The 9,386-nt window shown below is 52.2% G+C and overlaps 2 pseudogenes; both read left to right on the top strand.

Annotated features, from left to right (window-relative positions):
* Positions 1-2,896: 2,896 nt before the first annotated feature.
* Positions 2,897-4,054, top strand: LOC101566648 (annotated as a pseudogene).
* Positions 4,055-6,639: 2,585 nt separating this feature from the next.
* LOC105741937 lies at positions 6,640-9,115 on the top strand (annotated as a pseudogene).
* Positions 9,116-9,386: the final 271 nt, after the last annotated feature.

Here is a 9,386-nt window from a genome sequence, read left to right as displayed (position 1 = left end):
GGAGCACGCCCTGCGCCTTCACGCCAATCCTGTGCCCACCTCTCCCCACACACTGTGTCTGTCCCTCCCCTCTCTGGGAAGAGTGTTGCATGTGGAGGGAGGCCTGATTGGCCTTGAACCCCGGCCTGCCACTTCCTAAGGGTCAACCAGTGCTTGTCTCCCAGTCACTCAGGAGCTTGGAACCCTGATCTTCAGGTGAAGATCGTCCATGTGCAGCCTCAGAATGCAATGAGGAGCTGGACAGAGACACGCCCGAGAGGTGGATGTGACCAGGGCTGATGTGGTGTCCCCTGGTTCCTGTGTCCCCGCTCCCTTCCATGACCCCTCCCTCTTCCCACATCCCCCTCCCTCCCTCCCGTGTCCCCCCCTCCTGTGTTCCCCTCCCTCTCATGACCCCAGCTCCCAAATCCCCTCCTTCCCATGTCCCCTCCCTCCCATGACCCTGGCTACCAAGTACTCTCCCTCCCAGTTCCCCCTCCCTCCCTTCCCTACTCCCTCCCTCCCATGTCCCCCTATGTCCTGTGTTCCCCTCGCTCCCATGACCTTGGCTCCCAAGTCCCCTTCCTCCCAGGTCCCCCTTCCTCCCTCCCCTCTCCCCTTCCTCCCATGACCCTGGTTCCCAAGTCTCCTCCCTCTCTTCATGTCCCCCTCCCTCCCATGACCCCTGTATCCCAAATCCCCTCCCTCCCATCTGCCCTCCTGCAGTCTCTCCTACTCACACTCAGCTACACCCTCCCAAGGCCCCTGCGGTGAGGCCCCAGGAATTGTGGGAAGTGCTCTCTCCCAGCTATCATGCCTTAATTGTTGAGCAGCGAATAATGTTCACACACACCATAGGGCTGTGTGTGGAACCTGGTCAGCAGACACAGGCTCTGTGTGGTTGAATATGGCCCAGGACACAGGCTCAGATGTCCTCATCCGTCCTCTCCATCCCATCACGTGGTCCCTACTCCCCTGGTCTGCTCAGTTCCTCAGCCCTTCTCAGCAGACCTACCACACCGCCTGCAGTGCCCCTCCTCCCTCCTCCTCTGGACCTGCAGCTGATGCTGGGCTGAGGCTGAGGTCTCCCTAGCTGGGGCCCTGGGGGTCTTGGCTGGGTCCACTCTCTCATTCTCCCGTTTGCTGAGTAACTTAGTTACTCTTCTCTTGTTGCTGAGACAAATACCCAACACTCAAAATGAGGGAAGGAAAGGTTTATTGAGCTCACAGTCACTGGAGGTTTCAAGACACTGGAGGAGAAGCTGGGGCCTGCCGTGTCCTGGATGACCCGCGCCACGCCTCTCAAAAGGCACAGGCTGCCAGTTTAAAGAGCCGAGCTTTCTCTGGCCCCGCCCCTCGGACCCCGCCCCTCGGACCCCGCCCCTCGGACCCCGCCCCTCGGACCCCGCCCCTCGGACCCCGCCCCGGTCCTATGACCCCGCCCCTCAAGCCACTCGCTGCTCCTCCAACAGCCTCTGCTTGTGTGAGGCTTTCCCCGGAAGACTAGATGCAAACCATAGCACTGACTCCGCCTTTGGCGCTGTTGTTTCCCAGGGGAGCCGCAGCTGGACTACTTCACATCCTAGTGGGTTGACCACGCAGCCGCCAGGTGCTGGAGGTTTCCCCAGCTGTTTCTGTGAAGACTTCCCTGGTTGGTAGACAGGAGCGCTGACATTACGCTTACCAGGGGCCAAGCACCCCTCGCCCACCTGGTGACATGCAGGCCTTCCTCACGCCCCTGCCCAGGGAGAACACTTGCACCCCTGCTTACGGACACCAAGTAGGGTCTTGCATGCCCACTCAGCAAATGTCCTTCCCCAAGTGTTCCTTCTACCTCCTGCCTCACTCCCGGGCTGCAGGGGGGACTTGCAAGGGGTCCTGCAGGGAGCCCCTGGAGGGCGTGCCCGTCCCACACTTGCAGCCAGAGGGCACTGCCCCACGGCAAAGGAAGAGCCGGCATAAGGGCCAGGTCGGCACCTGCTCTGGAGTCCCCGCCACATGTGGGTGTTGTAACCCAAAAAGCAAAAACTGGACTCAAACTTAAAAAGCAAGAAAGCGCTTTATTTAGCTGAGCTCAGCAACAGCACGTACTCTCGTCTCCAAGTAGGTGCGCCCAGGTGGGGAGAGACAAGGGTTTTTAAAGCTGAAAACCGCAAAAAGGGGGGTGACTTGAGCGCAAGGGAATGCGGCACTGGGGTCAGCATCCACTTGCGGGAAACAGGTTATATTCTTTTAACATGCGGTTACACTTTTAGGAATGAATAATTAATTCTTATGGCATGGTGTTGATCACAGGATGTCACAGAAAGATATCGAGATAATTTTGGGAACAGGGAGTTATCCTTAGAAGAGAGAGTTATTACCTTAAGATATGGGACATCACAAGAAAAATTGTAAGCAGGGACTTGTCTTTGGAACAGAAAGTTATCTTAGGATGTGAGGCTGATCACAGGAAACTTTGTATAGACTGTTTTAAACAATCTGTGGCTCAGAACAAAGGAATATTTTGAACATTAATAAAACTGTGTTCAGAGGCCAGACAGACTGAGCCACAAAGATGAAATCTGGGTTGTCAGCTTATACCAAACAGTCCTCATTAACAAAGTTACAGTGGAAACATACAGAGTTACAAATTTGAATCAATTGTACAGGTTATAACGGTGGGAACAGAGGAGGATTTCTCACTGTCGAGAGGGACCACGGGTGGGGGTGGGGGAGGGGGTGGGGTGCAGCTCTGCTGTGACAGGAAGACCTAGGCCTTGCCGTGCTAGCTCCTGACCTTTGCCCTCGTGTCTCCTTCTAGCTCCCTGCACAGCTCCTGGCCCTGCCTCAGTCCTCCTCCCCCACACCCTCTCCATAGAGAGTGGTGGCACTTCTGCCCATTACAGCCTTTGTATACTTTTTTAAAAATTTCAAGATGAAAAGTCAAGCACCCTTACAGGAAACCTGGGCTCTGAGTCAGTCACATCTGGAGGCGGGGGACATTCAGGCAGCAGCTTCTGCAATCAACGCTGTCCTGAAGGACATCGAGAAGTTGCCCCGGAGCATTGCGGTGATGGGGGAGACTGGGGCAGGAACATCCACCTTCATCAAAGCCCTGCGGGGGACTGGCCATGAAGAAGAAGGTGTGGCTCCCACAGGTCCCGTGGGGACAACTGTGCAGGGAACAGCATACGCCTATCCCAAGTGTCCCTGTGTGACGCTGTGGGACCTGCCAGGCCTTGGGGGCATGAACTTCTAATTACAAAAGTGTCTGGAGGAAATTGCTGACTCCGACCTCTTCTCCATCATCTCTGATGCCCACTCCAAAGGCAGCACTGTGCAGTTGGCTAAAGCCATCACAGGAATGAAGAAGAGGATTTACTTTGTTCGAACAAGAATTTATCAGGATTTATACACTTATCAAAGGTTTAAGCCAGTGACCTTCAATAGGGACAAAGTCCTGCAGGAGATCCGCAATTACTGTCTGACACAGTTGCGGGGGGCCAGTGTGACAGTTGATGAAATCTTCTGTGTCCCCAGCCTTGATGCGTCTGACTACGACTCCCTGAGATGGAGCACGCCCTGCTGAGGGACCTGCCTGCTCACAAGCCGACATCTTCCTGCAGCCTGTCCGCCCTTAAGGAAGCTGCCACCGACCAGAAGAGAGAGGCCCTGAAGCGGAAGTTGTGGCTCGAGGCCCTGAAGGCCGGAGCATGGGCTACCATCCCCCTCGTGGGCCTCTTCAGTGACAGCGAAACAAAGAAACTGGAGGAGACCCTGGCCCTGTACAGGGCTTGCGTTGGGCTGGAGGACGCGTCCGTAGAGAAGCTGGCCGAGCAACTGCACGTGTCCGCCGCGGGCCTCAGGGCTTCGGCCTCCCCACCTGCTGTCCCCCAGCAGTGACAGATCCTTTGGGGAGAAGATGAAGCGGTACATCGAGAGGTTTCTTTCAGTCACCGGAGGATCCCTAGCCACTGGCCTGTACTTTACAAAGACCTTTTATTTGCAGAACCGTTTCCTTGACACTGTGGCAAGCGATGTGAAAGTGCTGCGTAACATAGATCTTTTTGGTGCCTCTTTGGGCTCTGATTAGAGCTACAGAAAATAGAGAAACTGAGGCTGTCGCCTCTGCCTCAGCCTCCCTGCTCTCGTGGCTCTGGGCACTGGGAAGGCGGCTTGCGGTCCCCGAGGCAGCCGGCCCAGGTTGCACTGCACCCAGATGTGACCACGCTGGATGAATAAAGTACAGGAATCTGGGGCTTTGCACAAGAGGGGAGGATGTCTCTGTGCAGGGTTATTCCACACCTCAGACTCCTCTCACGGAAGACGTAACAGCAGAGAACTGCTGCACGCTCAGTGACTTCAAATATATTTTAAATGGATGCATACATTGCATGTTTTTAGCATTCCTGATATTCTGCTACAAACGTACACATTCTGGTTGTTAATAAGAGAATCGGTGTTGGCCCAAGTGCTCCTTACTCCCTTCAGGGTTATTGTTTTCTTGGGTAGACATGAAAGACCATGAGCTAAAGGCTGTGCAAGAAGTCATGAACAAGAGATGCTGCTAGCGAAGCCACACCTGCATCCGGTGGCTGCAGGGGACAAGGGCACAGGGCAGGAAGGCCGCGCAAGGGGTGTGCACTGGGGCCCGGGGACCCGGGCTGGTAACATGGAACACTGTCCCCCTGAACTTCAGAGTTAAGAAATAGGAGACAAGAGAGTCACAATAAAGTTAAGTGGGAAAAGAGGAGATATAAAAGTTTCTGGAATATACGAAAACATGTGCAATCTCTCATCTAATAAAAGGAATTAAATTAGACAACATCTACACCAAGATACAATGTCCCCCCTACTGTATTTGAAGAAATTGCTAAGTTTAGTTTATGGATGAAATTGTAGAAAATGGTATTTTATGTATGAAACTGCTGCCAATGCAACAATGATACGAGCTATAATTGGGAAATCAGGCAATCTCTGAAATTTATACACATCTCTGACCTAGTGACCCCGCTGGAAACAGTCCAAGCCTTCATGGTTTGCAAAAAGCACAGACAGCTGTACGCTGAAGGTTACTGAATGCAGCGCTATTGGAAATGGCAAATGGGAAAAACGGTAAATAACTCAACGTCCCTTAGCAGGGCTCATCCACAAAACAGAAGCCTTGACAGCCCGAGGGCGGAATGAGGCAGACCCTGCAAATCCATATCTGGGACTCTATGTAGGAGCCTGCACCCAGCAAGCTTCATCTGGGTCAAGAAAGTGCAAAACATACATGTAATTTGCGCATAGATGAAGGAATGGAAACAACTGCAGAAATCAAATGTTGCTTTTTGCTTGTGATAGGCTCTGGTCCTAGTGTGAATTGCTGAATTATTATGGTGGTCATCTAATATGGCCGATGCCCTTAAAACAACAGCTGATCTTCCCAAGACCACCTCCCCCTTCTTCTCCTACCCAAATCCTGTGATATATCAAAAAAATCTGCAGTAAATTATTTATTTATTTATTCATTAAAATTTTATTTATTTGTGTGTGTGTGTGCGTGTGTGTGGCCAGCTCAGCCCACCAGGGGGCGGGGCTGGCTGGCATGTGGTGCTGGGGGATTGAACCGCGGTCCCGTGCTTTGTTTAAGCTTAGCTTGTTCTAGGTAGGTGCTTTAGACCACTGAGCCATCTCACCAGCCCTGCAGTAAATAATTTAGATTAATATCATTTTAAAAACCCACAAAACTGTGAGCCAATGAAAGCTGAACTACGAAATAGTGAGGGACTACTGTACAAGAAAATAAATCATATTGCTCTTTCTGTGGAATTGAACCTGCCTTTTCTCTACAAATTGAATAGCAACAAGTGATTGGCAAGAACTTTCTCTTAGAACAGTTTTCCACCAAAACATGAGGAGGGAATATGCACTTTAAATGTTAGCATTTTCTGGAGCTGAGGAGATAGCGCAGGAGCTTAAGTGCCAGCCTGGCAAGTACAAGGTCCTGAGTTCAATCCCCAGTACGAAAAAAGAAAGAAAATGTTAAGATTTTCCAAAGCTTTCATAAGCAACGGGCTGGGACTGTCGCTCAGCGCTGAAGCACTTGCCTAATACATGGGAAGCCCTGAGCTCAAGCTCTAGCACTGCAAAAACCACCAAAACACACTAAAACACTGAAAAAGGAAGAAATTCCTACCCAGCGCAGCTGCACCGAATTGCATATTTTTCCCTACATTTTAGATTTTATTAGCATAAAGTTGATCAAAGCATCCTGCTGTACTATTTCGATTTCTGTGTCGCAGCACTCAGTGGTCATCCTCCTCGCGTGGCGCCGGGTGGGCGCGCAAGGCTGCTGACTCCGTTTCAGCCCTTTCCCTCCTCTCCCTCCCTCCTCCTCCATTTCTTGGTTCCCTAGGAAACAGAGAGATAGATATTTCCCAAAGTGCGCACTTCGTGCATTAGTCAAACCCCAGGGGAACTGGGGACCTGGGCACGCTGGCGCGAGCCGGCACCCACACATTGGGGGGCTGAGACAGAAGGACAGCAACTGAGTCTAAGCTGGGCAAGTCAGCAACTTTGTGAGAAATCTGTCTCCCCATTTTTTTTAATGTAAATTATGTGTAGCTCTTGTGAAACCCTGAGTTTAGTTCCTTGACTACTTACAAACAATGGATAAAAATGCTAACCTGGGTAATGGTCCTCTGCGACGCTGACAGAAAGCACAACAAGCAGGATTTCACGCTCCGGGGGAGCACCAAGCTCATCAGGGTAAGTTTTCTTCCTCAAGCTGAGAGTTGTCAAGAAGCCTTCCAAAGCACTGAGAACACGCGGCAGCACTAAGTGCTTCCTTCAGAGCAAAACGAGCGAGTTCAAGGCTGTGGAAAACTCTGAGGTATTTTAAACCTAATAAATGGAAAGGAAAAGAAAAAACAGGTGGTGGGAAAGTATGGACTAGAGGAGAAAATATAAACGGAGAATTGCAGAATGTGGGCTTTGAGAGGAGGCTGATTTGCACCACAAGTCTGATCTGTGTGATGAGACCCTGTAGACCTTCTAGGTCCTGCACTAAGTACAAAAAAAAAAGAAGAAAAAGACGAAGACGACGAAGAAGAGGCCGATTCAAATGTAAACAGGCTTGATGTGAAAACCAGAGAATTTGAACACTGTCATTTTCTGATGATGAGGGATGACTGGCAATTTTAACGGCATTGTTCTTGTGCATGGAAAAGGTGCCTTTATTTTATATACTTGCTAAAATATTTAGGGCTTAAGTTGGGAGGATTATTGTGAGTCGGAGACGAGCCTGCACTACAGAGTAAGCTCAAGGGCAGCCTGAGCTACGCAGCAAGGCCTCGTCTCAGCAAACAGGGCGGGGAATTGCACCCGTGAAAGCAGCCTGGCCTGCCTTGTCAGTTAAATTGCGTGAGGCAGCTAGTACAACGCATGCGGTGCACATGCGAAAACCATGCGGTGCACATGCGAAAACCATGCGGTGCACATGCGGTGCGTTTGGAACTTTCCACATTAGGAGGCTGGATGGAAAAGGGCGAGACCGTCCAGGAGGAATTCGGACCCCCGCAGCACCGCTCAGAAAGCCAGTCCCTCGGGCCTCGGTCACCGAAGGGATCCTGTCGTGGATCCTGTCGTGGTGCAGAAGCCCACCCACTAGTCCCCGGCCCGCTCCTCGGGGTGCCAGCCGGAGGCGCTGACGAAGCCCGCTGGACCCCAAACTGCTTGAGACAGACGGCTTGTGGCGGCTTTGGGGTCTGCTCCCCGGCCACCACCCTTGCGTTCGTTCCGCGGGTGGGACGGTGGTGTCCCTCGCGCACAGGGAGTCCTGCGGGAGGAGAGAAGCGGGGCAGGGTCCCGCATGCCTGTGCCCCGCCCGCCAGCCCCGGCTCAGCCACTTCTCCCCACTTTTAAAAAATCATCGGAAAACCAGAACAGAAGGAAACCCTGCGCCCGAGCGCCACGCGCCACCACGCGCGTCTGCCTGGACCCCACCAGGGAGGGCAGGGACGGGGAGGACGCGGGGTGCACTCGGTGCCCGTGATGCGACCTGCACGAGGGAGGGTGGCTGCTTCTCCCGACGCCCGGAAGGCAGCGCGCAGGGGCGGCCCGCGGCTGAAGCTTAGATTACAACCTGTGGGAATGACCACTGGCAAACAGGTAGCCGTTGGCATCGTTCTCCAGAATCACCTCATGCGTCTTCGTGTGATGTGTGGTTTACTTCATAACAAGGGAGGGTGGAAGCCGCAGCAGGGCGCGCAGCCGGCACCCAGAGCGGGCGAGGCCCGGGATGTCGGAGGCGGCTGCCCCAGTCCGTCTGCGTCTGCAATCTGCAGTTTAATGATGACAGAATTGATTCTGGCCTCAAAACCTACTATGATATTTTAGGTGTGCCAAAATCAGCATCAGAGCGCCAAGTCCAGAAGGCCTGTCACAAACTGGCCATGAAATAGCACCCTGACAAAAATAAGAGCCCCGATGCTGGGCTGGTGAGATGGCTCAGTGGTCTAAAGCACCTACTTAGAGCAAGCTAAGCTAAGCAAAACACAGGGACCGCGGTTCAATCCCCCGCACCACATGCCAGCCAGCCCCGCCCCCTGGTGGGCTGAGCTGGCCACACACACACACACACACACACACACACACACAAATAAATAAATAAAAAAATTAAAAAAAAAAGAGCCCCGATGCTGAAGCAAAATCCAGAGGGATTGCAGAAGCCTATGAAACCCTCTCAGACGCTGGTAGAAGAAAGGAGTGTGATGCACGGGCGCAGTGCTTCCCTGATGGTAAAGGACAAAGAGGTGGTGGAAGTCCTTTTGAGCAGTCCTTTAATTTCTATCTTGGTGACTTATTTAAAGGCTTTAGTTTTTTGGGTCAAAACCAAAACACTCGATCTAAGAAGCATTTTGAAAATCACTTCCAGCCACGGCAAGATGGTTCTAGTGGACAGAGGCGTCGTTTCCAGGAGTTTTCTTTTGGAAGTGGATTGTTTGATGACATGTTTGAAGATATGGAGAAAATGTTTTCTTTTAGTGGCTTTGACTCCACCCATCGGCACACAGCGCAGACTGAAAATAGGCTTCACGGCTCCCGCAAGCACGGCAGGACTGTCGCTCAGCACAGAGGAAATGTGGTCACCACGAACACTGACTGTTAGGACAGTCGCTCCTTCTCTTTCGGTTCTTATTAAACCCACCTGGCTTAAAAAGACTGTTCCTTAGTATCTTTGATGCGAAAGTTGTGTTGGAGGCCATTAACCGGTATCCATTCTATTCCCCTGCTGAGTCAAGTTTATGGCCCTTCTTTCTCACCTTGCCCATTCCCTGGGAATCACGTGCTATGCCCTAGGGGTTGCACCCTCCCCGTTGCCTAGATACCTGCTGACCCCAAGAGCCAGACTTCCTCATTCCATCACCCCCTATATATAC

The sequence above is a fragment of the Octodon degus genome, unplaced genomic scaffold (assembly GCF_000260255.1).
Source record: "Octodon degus isolate 3935 unplaced genomic scaffold, OctDeg1.0 scaffold00029, whole genome shotgun sequence".
NCBI classification, from domain to species: Eukaryota; Metazoa; Chordata; class Mammalia; order Rodentia; family Octodontidae; genus Octodon; species Octodon degus.
Note: the sequence above shows the minus strand (reverse complement) of the source record. Positions and strands in the feature narration are given on the sequence as shown.